Genomic DNA, 18,165 nt, shown 5'->3' on the forward strand with positions numbered 1-18,165 from the left:
GTTCAAAGGTGAAAGGGAGAGGAATATGTTCGAAGAGAAACCAGCATCAACCCCACATGTAATTGTGTTATGGCCCTCTCCTTTCTGATTCTATCCTCTCTCGCGCTCATCCTCCCTGTCTCGTCTTCCTCTTTCTCTCCTGGCGGCGTCCCTCCTTCCACTTTTCCACTGTTACATTAGCCTTTTGGCTCCCTCTGCTTTCGTTATTCCTCATATCCCTTTCCTCGACCCATACTCTGGAGCCTCCGCGCTTTCCTTCATCTTCCGATCGGATGGAACCCTCGCAAAACCACCTTCGCTCGCTCTCTTTTTCTCTCCGAAAGCACGCATTCGATTTTCTAGCTGACGAGCATCCGAAAATTTCATTCTGACCATTCAGAGGATCCCAATGACTTTTATTTATGCACTCCCCTCTTTGGATCCACTGAATCCATCCATAATGATTTACCCGAGAGTATTGGGACCTGTTGGCAAGCCTCTGAGGAAAGTGGCGGTACGAAGTATAAATAGCTTTGGATCACTCATCACTTTTTATCCCATTTTTCGACGTGCAAACTCCAAATTTACTCAAATGCTGTAGAAACCTTTGAAATTTCAAGCGAATTTCTTTGCAACGGGCAAATGCAACTGTGATGATCCACCCTCATTTTTTTTCTGCAAATAAACAAGGTGCGTTGGCGTCAGGTAACGACGGAGCTTCCTAAGTATAAATCTAATGGTGTCCCTTCAAGGATGGATGCGAGCAGGAGGGTTACATCACTGCTGTTGACGAGATATCGGGCTGCCGCTTCGTAAAGAACCTTTCGTTTCCATACGAACCCTCGCATTTTACTATGAAGCGTAAAGGCAGACGATTTATTTTAAGAAGCCCTGCTGGTGAACTACCGCCAGGGTCGCAAAACCTTTTGCTGGTTACTTCACCTGTCACCGCACTCAATTCAGTCGCAATGCTTTAGGTGTATCGATTTTTTTGGAACACAAAATCCTAGAGAAAAATGAGCAAAAAAATGGGAAAACGGCTATCATTCTCTTTTTTTTTTTGTTTAGTATTTTCAATGTTTTAGAATTCCTCGACGTTATTCAATCGTGTCAGGATAGAGAAAAAAACTCGTTGCCTGAAATGGTGTTTTTTTTTAGAAATTTTCGAATTGGTGGGGCTCGCCTCCATTCGTCATGAGGCAGTTGTCTGAAAAGTGACAAAAACAGGGCTAAAACGATAGTTTTAGGGCGAATGGTGAATCTTTAGTGTCTCGGTAATAGTAAAAGGCCGGAAGCATCGCCGCTTTCGCGGATGTATTTTGTTTTGAAGGGGAATCGTAACCATGGTGACTCGTGGAATGAAAGCTATCTCGGCAACGTATCGAATTCGTTTAACAGAAAATAATGGCGAGACGGATGAGCGCTGGGTTATTCTCCCGTTCTGTGCTTTTCATATCGGCCTTTCGTACGTGCTAACTTCGTGTCGGAGAAGCAGGAACAATGTGGCTTTTTTCTCGCTGGAACATTGACCTTTTTTCAAATCAAGGAACAAAAGTATTTTTGGATTTTTCGGTTCGATAAAACCGACACTATTTATGATAGCATATTTGTCCGATGGCTTTTTATCGCGAGGATTTATCGTCGCAGCTATTGCTATCATTATTGTGGTTTAAATAAACCGAGATAGTATCGTTCGGGTGAGCGGGAAACGTCGATGATTTTGGCTTAATCGAGTAATAAATTGATTCGGTATCTTCCCATCGACTATTTACGCCTCTACTAAATCCAGGAAGAACGACTAAACACACGAGAATCCAGAAGGACGGAAACAGAGGAAGATTTCATTTCGAATGATTTCAATATTTTATTCATACGTGCAATGAGCCTGAGTGTTCTTGGACGTTATACATAAGCCCGTCGCTCGCTCCTGCGACAAACGTCCATGGCAAACGTTATGCAAAAACACGTTTTAGCACCCTCGTAAATTTTTCAATTCGCCAGGAGGTTCTCTCACTCTGCAACGCTTTTCTCTCGATGTCGTCTGTACCGAGGAAAGGATCTCCTAGGAAAAGCCAATACAAATATATGCTACGTGTATGTTTTATGGTGCATATACGTTAGCGTTGGGTACACACAACTCCACGAATACTATCCTCGTGAATATTTATCGCGATTGCGTGTATAGGGAAAATTTAAACATCCCTGACGCGAGGCACTTCCGTAGGTAAGTCCTCGACTTATATGCCCTCTGTATACGCCAAAGTCTAAATCAATACGGGTCTATTCACCGCTGATGTTGTGTGTGTACACACATTTCTAAACATACTCGCGTATACGCGCGTAGGCCATTTATGAAGATACGCAGTTCGAAACGACGAGAGTCTTTGAACACCAACGAGCATAGTTACGTTCGCTAGCAATTTGAAGGATCGAATGGTGTGTAATGCGCAACGGTTTCTATTCGCAGAGATTTTAGAGTTTCGTTTAATAAGAGAAATACGATTTCTCGTACGACTCCTCTATAACGGTTGATAGCGCGGTTTGGCGAAGGGGAAGCAGCTTTTTTCGTGTGATTTTTCGAAGGACTTGGATCAGAAACGGATCCATATTGGGCGAGGATATTCCTGGAAGACGTAGCCTCGACGAAAAGTATCCTCGCATGCAATATTGCCATATGTGCACTGGACAAGTTTGCAATTCGGAGTCGTTTGACTTTGACAAAAGGTGACAGAGGCCAAAGAACATTGATGCACATATATGGAGATGTCGAGATGTTTGCAAGAGGCCGGATTGGCAGTGCCTGGCCCTCGCCCCTCTGGCGCTTTATCGGCGATGCATTGTCGCGCTAAATTTCTCTCACTTGCTCGTAGCGAGTTCGCCCACTTTGCGACTCTTTGCTCCCTCCGGTTTTCATCGAACTGCCAGGCAATACTCACACCAGCGTCGTTTTTCCACCTAAGGAACAAAGCCTCACCCGCACTGTGTTGAGCTTCGCTATGCATGAATATCTCAATATATACATATATCGATCCGCTATGAAAACCAATTTCCGAGACGTCAAACGAGCAAGATTGTAGCGGAATTGCCAAGAGAAAAGGTCTTCGACAGATATTTGCTTCGAAAGCTTCGTCGTCCGAGAGACTTCGTGATCTGGATTCCGTTGAACCATAAAAGAAAGGATTGGACGAAAGTCATTTTGCTTGCTCGCTAAACAAACTGTGCTTAACCACATTTTCGTTTGGGAAAAAAAAAAAAACAATTTTTTTACACGTGAGATTATTTAGGGAATATAAATTGAACAGTACATGCACGTTCCATTGAAGTTGCAAAATATCCTCCACTTTCTTTCTTCCACAAAGGATTTGGATCAGCCTCCTTATGAGATATTAGTAAAAGCATTTTCTTCGAATTTCCGGCTAGCCGGAAAGCAAGAGAAGCTGCGGGCTCAAGGCCTCGGGTGATCGTATTGTGCGGCTTCTAATAGGTTCTTGATGTCAGGGGCGGGCAAATAACATCCCTTAACGAGATGATACACGTATGAATATAGCTACGAGCTGGTGGAACGGGGACATGGGAGACGCGATATTCTCCTCTTCGACTTTTGTTTTCTTTTTATCGGTCTGAGGGGATCAGACTATTACCGATATCTCGTTGGCTTTCTTGAGCTTTCCCTGGTATTATGAGTTGTGGCGCAGCGTTATAGATATGTGTAGGAAAACAGTGTCGGAAGGGGCCATGAATTCTTTTAGGAGGATTCGTGTGGAAAAAGTTACTCGCGTGCTTGGTCGCGAAGCTCGGATACCGGAAGGATAAAAGCTCGCTAAAAATGGCACTGATGGCGCGAGATGGACACGTTATTGGTCCTTCGGTACTATACGTGTCGTTCGATCGAGGCGAAGGGGAAGTAAAAAGGAACGATTTGGCACGTGAGAGTGAAAGGAAAAGTGAGAAAGTCTCGATGATGAAAACTCCCTTTGCTTCCATTCCTACCCCCGACGTTCTTTCTCTCTTTTCCTCTTCCTCCCCGAGCGTCGAGCGTACTTTCCCCATCGATATCAGTCCGCCCTTCTCGGCAAGCTTTTTTCATTCTTTCTCGCTCCAAACCTGACCAGCGCCGATGGAATAATGGTGCGAGCAGGCCCAGGGAGGGAGAGTAAAATAAAAAAAAGCACAGGGCGTTTGTCGCAAAGAACGTCAAGGGGGCTGAATCGAGAGTACGGGAGCTGTGAGAGCCATTTTTCGGAGGGCACACCACGCGGCGTGTCCTGCTTCGTGCTTTTTGGAAGCTCTCAGAGAAAACGAGGCTCGCGCTCACGGGAAGGACGGATATAGCGAGGGGGGAAGAGCCCGCCGCGTCGAGGCACGAGCGAAACGGCGACGCAAATTAAATGTCGGATCAGAAACACGCCTGCTGTCACTGGCAACATTGCCATGGGAGTAGGAAAGAGGCAAAAGAACAGTGAAATTACCATTTTAAATCTCCGGGGATATAGAACCGAAGAGGAAAAGGAGCAAAAGGAAGACGGCGAAGGAGGGACAAAGCAAAAACCTGGGCTATGTGAGAGGAACACACACATAAAGGTGAAGAGGGAGAGAGACGAGACGGAGGATGCCGAGAGAACGCGGTATAAGTGGAAGAGACAAGAACAACGAGAAGCTCGAAAAAGAAGTCAAAGACGTGAAATATATCCGAGCGTTTGTGAATATTACGCGGTAATATAAGCTCCCACCGCGTATATGAGCATGTCGAAATGATGACAAAAAGCTAACGAATTTCATTTCATAGATAAACGTGAAATTGCTCCGGAGCCCGCTCTCCTTTTCTCTGCTTCGAAATCCCATTAACGACTATCGTTTATGTCCCGGCCTTTAACGAATCGCTTGTCATCCGACTTTCGTATTTTCAAAAAATCTTCGTGAGCTGAATCGAAAAAAAGCCTCTCGTAACGTTTTTTTGGAATTGTGACTTTTATCATGCTTCCGAAAACTACGGGTATAGAAGAAACATGTATGAAGGGATTTTATGAGCGGGGTATGCGATCAAACTACCCTTGTATTTTTTCCCCGAGCTTTGTGCATATATACGACGTAATATAAGACGAAAACGCGCATGAAGATTCAGTAGAGGAATAAAGAATTCCGAAGTCAGCATGGTCAAACGTTTTGCAAAAAGACGAAAAGTCTCTCTCTACCAGTTGTTTTTTTCTCTCTATCCCCACCTGACGTACGAAAATCGTTTCTTTCGCTCCCTTTTTCATTCCCTCTGCATCGCACGTAGAGCGTTTTTTACTCGACTTTTATCCTCTGCACGTTCTCCTTTTTTATGTCTCTTCTTTTACTTCTCTTGTCTATTGTCACTTCTACGCGCCCGGTGTGGGGTGTAATTCATCCGGCATTCATCTCTGAATAAGCCCGCGGAAATGGCACCCTTAAAATGATAATTTCTTCTACGGTATAGCCTCCAAATGACGAGAAAGGTCAGCAGTCACACAAAGCTTCCAAGCGCAATGAGCGAGATTTTGATTTTAAGAAAAAACATCTTTTCAAGCAATTCCGATGCAGTCTATTTTCTTGGTGAGTGTAAGACACAAAACGTACATTCAGAATTCGCTTAAGGAATCAGACTTTTTGTCAATCAATGTTGATTATTTGTTCCTTCTTTCTCGCTCCATTCCAACCAAATTTAGTATTATCGTAATCTGAGCGAGATCGAGCTCAGGAAAGCAGAGCTCTTCTCTGCTTCTAAATCTGTTTTTCAAAAGGGCCAAGAAATGTCACATCCTACGTATGTATACTCCAAGCCCAGACGTATGAATAACATTGGGGAGGGTTGAGCCGAGCAGCATGACCCCTGGAAGAAAATAAAAATTTGATTTTCACTGGAAAACCCAACAACTCGATCACCCGAATCAGAGTTGCTGTTGGAGAAACTGGCAGTCATCGAAATGACTGGATTTCAATGAAAATTTGGGATCTATTCATCAGTCTAAAAATGAATATTCAAGAGAAATTTTTATGGACAGAAGGTCCTTTTTGGTGCAACTGAATCGTGAATATTCGAGTGGCACAAGAGGTGATTTAACCATGGATGGAAAATGCATTATTCATCAGACTATTGTAAAATTTTGGAAAAATTTTGTAATTCATTCGCAGGAGCAATTCTCAGACAAAAATCGTACGGACGATAACTCTGAGGTTTTCTTTCAGGCTTACTTCGGACGTGCATGAAATACGAACTGTATTGAAAAATCACTAAATATCGGTCACGCCTCCGTACTAGTTATTTCACATTTTTCCGAAATGAGGGCCCTGTTGAAGAAGGATTGACATTTTTTCAGTTATCGAAATACCAACTTCGAGCACTATCAATTCGCTGCTGATAATTCTACTTCATTCTACACTTCCATCAACTTTATCGAAATAATAATAATTAATGTTTTCCTTCAATATTTCTTCGTCGCCAGTCTCTCCGACTCCTTTCTTCCGAATGTTTGAATCATTGCCCAAAAAATGGGGATCGTTCCTAATGGACAGTGCGAGGAGGAGAGTGGAAACGAATGAATTTTTTAACTCTTCACAGAGTAGCAAACACTCCATGATTTTTTTCAACGACAGTTCCGTGTCCCCCGCAGCCCTTGTCAATATATTCCCGCATCTCGTTTTTGCATCGCATTCGAACCTAAAGCAGCATCCATGCAGCGAATCAGGCGACACTTTAAAGGCTACAGTGTCTCGTAGCTTCGCAGGTCCAGCGACGAGGAAGATCTTTGTCGTAGGATTAAAGCGAAAGGTTTGTGGAAGGAAGGAGGATCAGTAGGTGGCACGAGTGTGAATAATTCCGTCTGGCCGCCATTCATTCCGTCGCACGTATGAATTATGGCCACATATCACATTAATTTCCTTTGCGAATAATTAACGTACACTGGACAACGAAACCCAAGCGATCTATGCCTATTTATATCTGTATGCACAGCTGTATACACAGTTATAGTATACGTGCACGAAGCTAGCGGGTTAAGAGCGACTGGCGAGCTTTCGCAATGGTCAGTCCTCGTCGGGACCCAAGTGAAAATGGGTGGTGAAGCGACCACCTGCTTTTGCAACCCTTGACTATGCTCCGTACACAGTACAGAGACATATCCAGAGCGAAAGAGAGAACGAGAGAGAGAGAGAGAGAGAGCAAGAGAGAGCAAGAGACAGCGACACCGAGTCTTATAGTTCGTACTATATTCCCAAGCTAGCTTGTTCTCGAGCGCTATATGTAAACGGTATTACACACCCTTAACCCGCTTGCTTTTCCACCAGTGCGGTTTCGCGCTGCCCGGTAGGATGTCTGAAATATTAATCATGACTTACACATGGTGTTTCGGGATAGGACTGCAAGTATTCTGCCTCTGCATTATTAAGTGGCCAACTCTTGTGCACCCTCCCCCCTCCCGGCCCGTTCTTCGCCTCCCCCTCTGGGCAACCCTTACCTGTTCAACTTCAACGATCCAACCAACCGCACCGATCTCCGTCTCTCCCTCATACGAGAATTATCAAAGTAGCGTATAGCTCTAACCGCTTTCTCTATATGTACAATTATACTACATTTTCCATACTCGAGAGTTCACCTCGAAGAAGGAATTATACGGTCGTGCAGACGCTACACACGGTGCATACCTTCGTCGCTACTTGTTCAGGGCACAAGAAGAGGCGAAAGAGGAAAAAGAGAGTTGTTGCGGTATTAAACTCCAACGAAACAAGTTTGACAAGTCACCGTGACACATTCACGTCCACTACGAACCCCCCTCGATGCTAAATATACATGATTTTATATTTGTCCGAGGGTAGATCGCTCTTGCATCGACAACGGTAACGCGACTTTTTTCACTGCTGTACGTGCTGAAAACACATGTTCGAGTGGGAATCATTTTTTTATTGGGAACGACGAAAGATTGAATTTTTGGTTGCAGCTTTGATGAAAAGCATGTTTTAATCCGGAGAGACCTCATTCCCTTTGGGGCCGCACACTCACTGCACTTGTGCAAATTTGGGTTTCGACTTTTCAAAACTTTTTATTGCATTCATGAATGCACGAGTTCTACGAGACTTTTTTGAGGGTAACGATTCCTTAGTAATCGATTGCGATCGTTAAAAAATTGAAGAATAAAGTTTTGTTGTAGAAAAATGGTCAAATCGAAGAAAGGAATTTTGAAGTTGCAGACACTTGAAATTTTCGTGGGTGAAAATTTGCATCTGTGCACTCGCAACAAATTCTCGAATATTTGTTTCTCGTTTAATTTCTCAGCCCTCGCGATGTACGGCATTTCTGAGGAGGGAAGAACGGTAAAATTGCTGGTGAACGCACGCATCTAGCCTCCGCGCCTGTCGTCGGCCTGTTTAACTCCATGCTACTGACTGTTTTCCTCCCACGATTTTCTATACCGCTCGTTTCCGAACGAATGAAATGGCTCTCTTGCAACTGGCAGGAAAATTGCCACCCTCTATGCTTCCTAACTCGATTCACATTATCGAGCGAGCGGGATACACACGAGAGGGTAAATTGTGGTATCCACGAGGGGGGTTGAATTCTCCTAGGGTGACCGAGCTCGTCTCAATGGACGTACATAGTAATAACGTCGGATAGCGTTGGAGAATTTACGTTTAAACTGTCTACGTATTCCCTCGTACAGACATTTTGTAACGAAGAAATCTCTAACTTTACTTGTGTCAATGTTCGCGAGTCTACTCGTATTTTTTTTTTTGTAATGATTAATAAATTTGTAGACAGTGATTCATTAATCGACGGTCCACAAAATTCTCCCCCAATTTCCAAACCTTTCAAGCTTTTTTCTCCCAAGTTCTTCATCCCACAAGCCTCACGGGGCGATTTGATGGAAATCACAAATTTCAAGGTCACCGGTAATACATTCCTGAAATTGATGAGCCGAGGGTACAACGTATTATTTTGAAACGTGCCACCCAACGTAAATATTAATGCGATCAAGCGAGGACGCAACGATCCGTTGTCTCTCGATGTGGCATGCCATATTGACAATTACGGCGTTCCCTTTAGAACGGGTTTGCCGTCGCCGACGTCAACGTCGTGCCTCTCGTTGAAGCCAGGCACATTGAGCAGCAATGTGGCGACAGAAATGTTGCGTATATCGGAGTATCGTGCACACATGACCGGATGTACACGAATGTAAGTGTGCAAAGTTACATGTGCGGATCCGGGGGGCTTGGCAAGTCCTGGGATGTAGAATCGCACAGAAGCAGGATCCCTCTCGTAGATGGTAAAGGGTAGTTTGCCTGACAACTCGATTAGGCGATACTGGCAAGCTTGAGTGGCAAGTGCTCATGTATATACTCCGAGACCCGGTATTTCTACACATTTCAAACTTGCCCATATACGAACACATTGTATATGATATTAAACCGTACTTGCGCTCGGTACGTCCATTCCACGACGAAGTAGCGTGAATAGAGCAGGGAATAATGAGGAAGTCACGTTTAGACCAGCAGAAATGGGAAGACGGAAGGAAGAGCGAGAAAGAGGACGAGGGGGGGGGGGGAGGGAGGGAGAAGAACATGATTCTGCCAATCGACAACGAATACACAAGAGATTGATATACACGTTTATATACATCTGCGCGTAGACACACAGGTATAAAGATACGTGGGTACGTACAGATGGATTGATGCGGTGGCTTCGTAACCTGATCTAATGCACATTTCTACGAAGCAAATAGAATTGACGGTTCCACGAGACTAGTCAGAGCGTAATTGAATGGGGAATCTGACTTCCGGCGTCTATCTCATTCAGCGTCATGTTTATAAATAAATTCAACGTTCTGAGATAACTGCGTCTTCAGCGATTCATATAAAGGATAGATTTTCAGAATGGGGAAATGAATAGAATGAAGGAAGTTTGCGCTCTATCCGTGAGGTAATAATGAAGAATTTGATGGGGTAAAAAAGTAAATAATGCGATTCTAATCGCGTCAGTGGCTACGTTACTAGGCTCGAAGGTGAAATATCGCGAGGCTGATTCATACGAAAGGATACCACTCCATATGGTACGGAAGAGAAGTTTTATACGGAAAGTTTGATTAATGGGACATCGTCATCGTGTGTATGAGTGCGAAAAGTTACGGCGTGTTTTTTTCCTCGAAATAAAAAGACTCGAAACGATTCGCTCTGCCACTCGGAAAATGGGAATTGTATTTACGAGGGAGAGAAAGAACGAACGCGCGCGAGAATACGGAGAACGAAAACGAGCAGGAGGATCCGCAACCCCTGGAACAGCCTAAGAGCTCTCTCTCTGCTCTGTGATCATCGCTTCGATGAGCCCAACTTAGGGCGCTCTCTGCGTCATTCTTTTCTTAAGGAGGGTCTTCGATTTTCGAGATTTTCGCTTCACTGATTTTCTTTCCCTTTTTTAATGTATTCTTGTCATCAAAATAATTCCCCTCGCAGTTATCTATCACTCTCTACTTTTCGATATTCCTTCATGGAATCATTATTGACACTGTGAATTTTTTCTTGAACGATGTTCAAGCCTGTTATATTGTCGAAGTTTTTTAAAAATAATTTTCTCAAAAATATAACTCTTTCAATAGAGTTTGATGTTTTTTGTTGTAGCAGAAATGTCAGAGTGAGCTTCCCGCTGTTTTTGCAAAATAATGGATCCAGCTTATGGATTGTTTAGGAAACATTGATTTTAAATTCTACAAATATATGAAAACTCAATGCAACAAATATGAGATGTCAAATTTACAGTTTCAAAGATAATCACGTTCACAGAGGCGAATGAGGAGAAAAATAGTTTGAAAACCATCGCGAAAAATAGAGAAAAACACTCGCCATAACAAAACACACGAACTGAGCAGAAAATTTGGTTCATCGAACGAAATTCATCAAGCTGGACGAAAATAAAATTGATTCAACTGTTTTTTTTTTTTTTTTTTTATTCAATGAAATAAAATATTTGTGATTCGAATAATAGTTTCCTTGAATCCACTGTGTTTTCATCCAACTAAATGGATTTCTTCTATAAAAATATTTCCTTTCTTGGTCTATGCATTTTATGGCGAACTTATTTGTGTTACGAGAGAGTGGGACACGGAGATAAAAACCGAGATTTTTTTCCATAGAACGCTCGATCAGGTGGATATCAAACTCCCTTCGCTTAACCGTCGATGAGCAGCGCAACAGATATGTCTTCCTGATCGAACTACCGATAAATCTGGTCATGCCGTTCGTGATAAGGAGGCTAAGCACGAGCGTGTAATCGATAACGTTGCAATTGCGTATAGGGGCCATCATCGACGTCGACGATTCCGCTTATGCCGTGAATCCCATCGACTTCAAAGTCAACAAACGGGTACATTGTGCATACTGCCTGGAGGAAGACAACCGGAATTCCCAAAATATTTGTTCTTGCTGCAAATTACGAAGACGCGTTTTGCATCGAACGTCAATGTGCATGAAATGTAAACCGACAGTTCAAAAATTGTTTTTCACCGAGCTGATATTTTTTTCGAGTAAACGAAAGCGATATCCACTCTGAAAAATGTTTTCGTTTCCTCTTTTCCTGTACTGGCGTCAGCTTTGAAATATTCAGATCGAAAAATATCGTGATTTCAATTTTCGTATTCCCCTATCATTTATTATTTTATCATTTTTTTATTACTGTGTCAAATGTCAATTTTACGAAAAAACTAATTTGCTTCGCAGAAATCAAGTGCCTATAAAAAATATCATCTTCGTACCAAACACATGATTTCCTCCAAACATTTTAATTTCACTTTTTGAACGTTTACTTCGAGGAAATTTCATCTTTTATTGCATCGAGCCTCGGATCATTTGACTAGTCCAAATTCGATCAGAAACGATAGCTGTTGGAAAAATATCGTGGAAAATGTTTATTCGATCACAAAATCGATTTCAAACCTTTTGCTACTGTACGCTCTAGCACCAGCCATGTAATTGTGAAAACACGTTAGCCTTGTTCCGTATTTGACGCCATAGAGAAACTATTAATTTTCTGTAATTTTTTTTGTTTACTTTTTTCCAAACGTGGCACAACGTATGATGGGAAATTCTCACGAATGAGGTAACGTAAATGTTCTGTAATGTCACATGTCGGGCTTCCAACAAATTACATTTCATTCAACCAAATTTACGAAATCGTTTTGAGAAAATGCCAATTGATTCGGCGATTTCAAAATAAATGGTAAAAAACGAGTTCAACGACGACTGTTTCAAGGACTATTTTCGTGTTTTTTTTTTGTTAATCTGATTCAGCTTCGCAACGAAAAAAATGACAAGTCCGTCGATCGTATAATTATCCTGAAGGAAGAAGTTACCCTTTGACCAATGCGAGATTGATTCACTAATGAACGATAGTATCGAGACACACCGTGTTGTTTAAGGCAGTTCGGACTATCTAGAGGACGTTATACGTATCTTGTGATAAGCCAGGGGTCACTGATGTGGTCAACGTAAAATTTATTAGCAACACGCGCGAGGTTGTGCATATTATGGAGCGGCGCGGATGCGGTGAAATCGCGGGGAGATCGGTGAACTTCAGTATGTACTGGCATACTGTGCTGGACCATGTTGCGGTCGTGGCCGGTGCTGGATATAGAGATCGACGTTTAGTCAGAGCCAGCAACGTACTGGGGTATCTGAACTTATGGTTATGCGGAGCTGGATTGTATTTCACATATAATTATAGACATTCGTACTAATACGTGCGACCTAGAAAGTTCCACACCTGTGTTTTCGATTCCCTCATTCAACGTAACACTTCAACAATTTAACTGTGTCAGATAAATAAAGCAGGATGTTGAATCAACTGGACGAGAGGCAGACGACGGCGAACCTTGTCCGAGAAAAAGTTGACGCCGGCGTCGTTCGCTTCAGAATTTTTTTCAACTCATTGCTCTTCGTAGAGATTTTTAAAAATTATTGCCTCTTTGGAAGTGGCCAAGGGACAAGTCTGTAGTCGACAAAACAAAATGAAAAATTCAAATAACTTGAAGGGATTTTCACAGGTTACGGGATAGGAGAACACAATGATCTCGAGTACGGAAATACCACGGAACGATGAGCACTAAATTAATGGCTGAGGACCTCGAAAATCATTGTGGCGGAGAGAAACGTTTCCGAAAGAATCGCACGCTTATAAAATGGAAGCGCGAGTGTCAATGTTTTCGAAACGAAAAGCAGTAAACCGTGATATGAACCATCATCGAGGTAATGAGCTGGGAATATTGTATATCGAGGTTGGCACATAGATAGACAGAGGGATATGCCGGAGTGTAAAGCCTGCTTCAAAAACACGGTGGAGATCGGTTCGTTGACCACCAGGGTGGAGGCTTTTCCCGCCGCCTCTTCTGCGCCAGCAGCAAAATCAAGCTTTTCTCTCTTGCTTGAACCGCTTTGTCATCAATATATTGATGACTGCGTGGCGGGTGATTGAGGATCGTCATCAATATGGAGCCAACCCCTGTCAATGTTTCAACGTAACATGACACATCCTACGTCATTATCATAGCTGCGACAGACCTTTCTTTGTGACGTTGGATATCACGCCTCTCGGACCTGTATTTTCGACGGGATAGCAAAACCGATTTTTCATGAAAAATTCTCATTTTATTGACACAATATTCCGCAGAGTTCTAGTCTTTCGAATGTCATTTGAAATGTGAAATATGAACGGCTATTTTTATTGCTTCAGGTAGGGGAGACCGGGGCTCGTTGGCCGACTTTTCAAGCTTGTAAAAAAGCAACTAAAGACGATTTCAATAACAAAATGATTGCTTCGAATAGAAGCAACCTTCCTCTACCTCGGATGAAAATTTGAATTTTTTCATTTCAAATAAAATGAGTTATTGAATCCCTTTCTTGACGAACCGTTCTTGTGTCAACCGACCCAACGGTCGGGGCAAGTTGACTATAGTACTATTTTTACCTCATAATCAACTACGAATTAGTGAAATTAATAAAATTGGATAGTTATCAATATTATTCATTTGATCGTTCGAACAATGAATACAAAATGTTGACATGAATTAATGTAAAAATCATTTTTGTCCATAAGTGTGAGAAAAAGGAATATTCGATCCTCATCCTCTTCATCAAAAACAGAATTGCAGTTTATACATACATAGAATATTATATTTTTACTGGCACATCCTGAGTGGGCCCATTTAGAGCAATCACGTACGTCGACACATGTGTTGGCCAACTCCATACTGGCCCACTTAACCCACACTGATTTTTTTTAGCAACAAAACGTTCTACCGGCAAATTATAGCGATAATTGAGAAAAATACTGTGCATAAATGTAGCTCAATGTATGAACATTCGCGTAGAGGATTATTCTAAAAATTGGAAAAAAATCGAGGCAGCAGGAGATGGATAAGATTGACGTAAAAATTTGGTTTGTACCTAGATTTATGAAAATCTTCACTGTTCCTAAACGACGTGTCGTTCCGACGCGTTGAGACACACGAATGAGAAAAAGGTTACAATGAACAATCATGTCAACCGGGCGTATGTTTACATTCCGTAGTTTGGATGTCATTGTTTATTAGTCCGCTTGCCCCGCTGGCCAACTAGCCCCGGTCTCCCCAATTCGGTTCGGATGTAAACATAATTTGTGTTTTCGCAGTTATTTCGTCACCGGAAACAAAATTGTGCGGGAATATACTTCATTTGAGCCTCGCTCCGTCCAGATGCTGCAACGTTTCCATTCGACTTTTTTCTTTTTCCATCGATACCTTCGATCTCAATTAAATCATTGACCTCTCTCATAGGCTTCTTGGGAAAATCTTGATCCGAGTGAACCAACAGGACTTTGCGAAAAGTTCTGATAGATTATTTCGATCTAACTTTTGGCGAACGAGAGGAAAAAAACTAGAAGAACTTGTTTGTCTGTCTACGGGCGATGATCGATGAATTTCTCTCGCGTAAACTTCCTCAGTTTTGCAGTGCATTACATTTCCCGTGGTTGATTAATCCTCCGTCCCCCGACTGTACCATTTGCTTCGGATTGCGTAAACATTGACCTCGTATATATCCGCTTGCACGTATTTACCTCAACGAGAATCCATATTTTCATTGTTATAGTTGTGAATAGCAGAAATCACAATAAACCTCCAAAAAAATACTTTTCCACGAGTTTTTTATTCTAGAGGAACGTTAAAAATAAAGGAAAGTGAGTTCCACTCAACGCGGTGGGATCAGTGTGTCGTGTATTGACGCACGTCATTGCTTCGTTTTGCACCCACACACAAGCGCGCGCGCGCGTCTCTCGATTATTTCCATTTTTCTTTCTCGCTACACTTCACTCGTGGTTACGTGACATTGTGCATCCTGGCGGCGGCCTCGCTGCCTGACTTTTTGATGGGAAACGACGGGGATGGACAATAGGAAGTTGCGAAAGGGGAAGAGAGACCGAGAGCCAAGGGGAATCGGCGAGGAGGAGCAAAAAGGTCTCCGGGAATGAAGTAGAAAGGCCCAAGTCAACGATGGAAGGAGTGGTAATCGGCAACCGGTGAATTGGAACAAATTCGGACGGACGTGAGAGAGAAAAAGAGAGCGCGGTGCGACGACGTAGGTGGAATGTGGTGGCGTAGCAACGCTGCTGCTGCTGCTGCTACTCTCCAACAGCTTAGCTAGAGGTAGGAACAGGTCCCCTTGGAGATTTGACTGCCACGTGCTGTTTCGTAAAATCCATACAAGCTCGTGTACACTCGTATTTCTAGAGGGTACATCAAGGAAAAAGCTCTTGAGGCAGTTATCAAGTTTGAAATGCAGCTTCTCCCTTCGGGGGAGGAGTCAAAAAATTTCGGTTCTCGTATCACTTCGAGTTCGTGTCCACTGGTCTGAGCCCCTTTTTGGATACTCGACGTCATCTCTCGTGCGTAAAAGAACTTCTTTTTCGAATGCTAACTAAAAATTGTAGGGACGCGTGGAAAGAAATGAAAAGAATTCTGATTGTGAGAAAACTCGGGAGCTACTCGTGCTGCAACTTTTGGAGGTTCAGATGTTTCATTTAGAAAACGAAATTGTTTCATTGGACACCGCTAGTCAACCACGATTAATCAGCCTCGACCTCGTTCGTTAAGAATCAAGCTCATGAACTAAAAGTTTTTCTCTTCTTGAGTCAGTGCGTTCACGATTTCTCAAGACACCAGGTGTGGAGAGTAGTGTAAATCGAGTTTCGAAACAACACCATATGATGGAATATGATGAATGAGTGAAGAAATAGATCGGTTGGGAATAAGAGAACGATGGAAACTCTGGTATGCGCCAGATGGATTGGTCGCAATGATTGAGGGAAAGATGAAAGTTCGGCTTCGATTAAAAGTGGTCCAGAAAAATGAACATCTTTTCCTGGATAATTTATTATTTTTCATAATCTATAAATAAAAAGCATTATTTCCAGATGCTCAAAAAAATCGCGAGGCTTTTGATTCCATCTTTTGAAAAGATGAAACTTCATCTTTTGCATCCCCCTCGAGCACCTTCACTCCATCATTTTATTTGTCCAATATTACGCATGGAATCCACCCACCTAATATGCTCGATGACTGCACATTCGTGACTAGCTGCTAAATTCCACTGTATACCACGAGAACGAAACTTCACCCCTCCCATCTCTTTCTCTCCCTCTCTTTCCCTTATAACGCCACATCGACACTGGGGATGAAAGTATAGTAGAAAAAAATCGAGATGCCAGAGTGTGAAGCACGTGGTATGCATTCTTTTCGGCGAAGAATTTTTTCATCCCCGGGGATAAAGAACCAGCAGAAAAAACCGACAGGCCTGACAGAATTCATGAAAACCACGTTGAGCTCTTTTGCGATGAGACTGTTGAAGAAAAAAACACTGATAGCTGCGGAGGGAGCGGAACGAATGACAGCATAAATTACATGCTCATGGCTTCGACTTTTTCTACAATACCAATAATATCCTCAAATACGAAGCATATTAAATACCGAACGGTCACCCATCGGAATATATTGAACGATCAAGTTTCGAGGCTGGAACTCCATGATACGTGAACAAGAATTCACATTCGATATTATTCGATATTAAGCACGATGGTTAACTGACAAATCTCAAGATAGAAAAACTTAAAAAATCTCGTGTTGGAATGCGAGTACGAAGGATTACAGAATTCCAACGAGGATAAATTTTTATTCGAGTATAATAAGCCTACAAATCGAAGTAAATGAGACCAAAAACGATGGACGAAACGTTTGTCTTCGTTACGACACTCGTTGACGGGTTCTAGACACAACAAGTCGTTGCGTCTAGACAAAGCTTGTATTATGGTACGAGAGTATTTCGAACTCGATGACAATTCTGTACGGGTTGTGTCAAAAGTTGCAACCGGAATACGAACGGGAACTCACACCATTCGAAGTGGAAAATTTCTCGTACGTTTTCCTTCCCAAAGTATCTTTGCGTTACATTTTTATTGATTAAGAAGTGACATTCGATTCGATGAAACTCGAAGGAGCAAGAATACATTGAAGTGATTGTCGCAGGGTTGAACTGATGTTCAATTATCCATGAAAAAGAAAATGCTGGACACTTTTGTTAAAAACTTTGCGGTGCGGTTCTCAATCACAATTTCTGGAGCGAGCTGTACACTTCATTCGTAAACACGAGTTTCTACAATCGATATCGCGATATCACGTAGGTACGAGACAAAATGGCGCGTCTCCGTTGCGAACGCATCCCATTCGGCTTTGATACTAGTCCCGAGAGAGTCGTTTCGGTATTATCGAAAAGACGATCTTCTCGCGAACTCTCCAACTAACGAAACGTCAACTTGCGACGTACCGTAAATTTTTTCAGCGAATCTTCTTTACCCCCATTGTTGAGAGGACAATTTCAAGACTGTTACGTTATGCACGGTTTGCAACGTTTTGTGACGCAAAATAGACGAAAGAGACATTATTTTATGAAAGAGAATAAAAGACATTTTTTGAACGACGTTTCCTGCTTTCAGACTCCTCGTGCAGTGCTTCCCTCCTTTTGTTCTTGCGCAGTCGCACTTATCCACATATTTTGTAAATCCATGGATACACTCGTTAAGAACAGAGCGAAGGAAACACGGAAACTACTTACATCGCACGAAGAAGATAACTTCTGAATTCAAATTACGTACATAATTTT

The 18,165-nt window shown here is 42.5% G+C and overlaps 1 protein-coding gene across 6 annotated transcripts in view; it reads right to left on the minus strand.

Annotated features, from left to right (window-relative positions):
- The window catches only part of Ten-a (tenascin accessory), a 468,764-nt gene that overhangs the window by 275,636 nt on the left and 174,963 nt on the right, over positions 1-18,165 (minus strand). The gene's annotated exons all lie outside the window — the stretch shown is intronic.

This window comes from Venturia canescens, chromosome 2, assembly GCF_019457755.1.
Source record: "Venturia canescens isolate UGA chromosome 2, ASM1945775v1, whole genome shotgun sequence".
Taxonomy (NCBI): Eukaryota; Metazoa; Arthropoda; class Insecta; order Hymenoptera; family Ichneumonidae; genus Venturia; species Venturia canescens.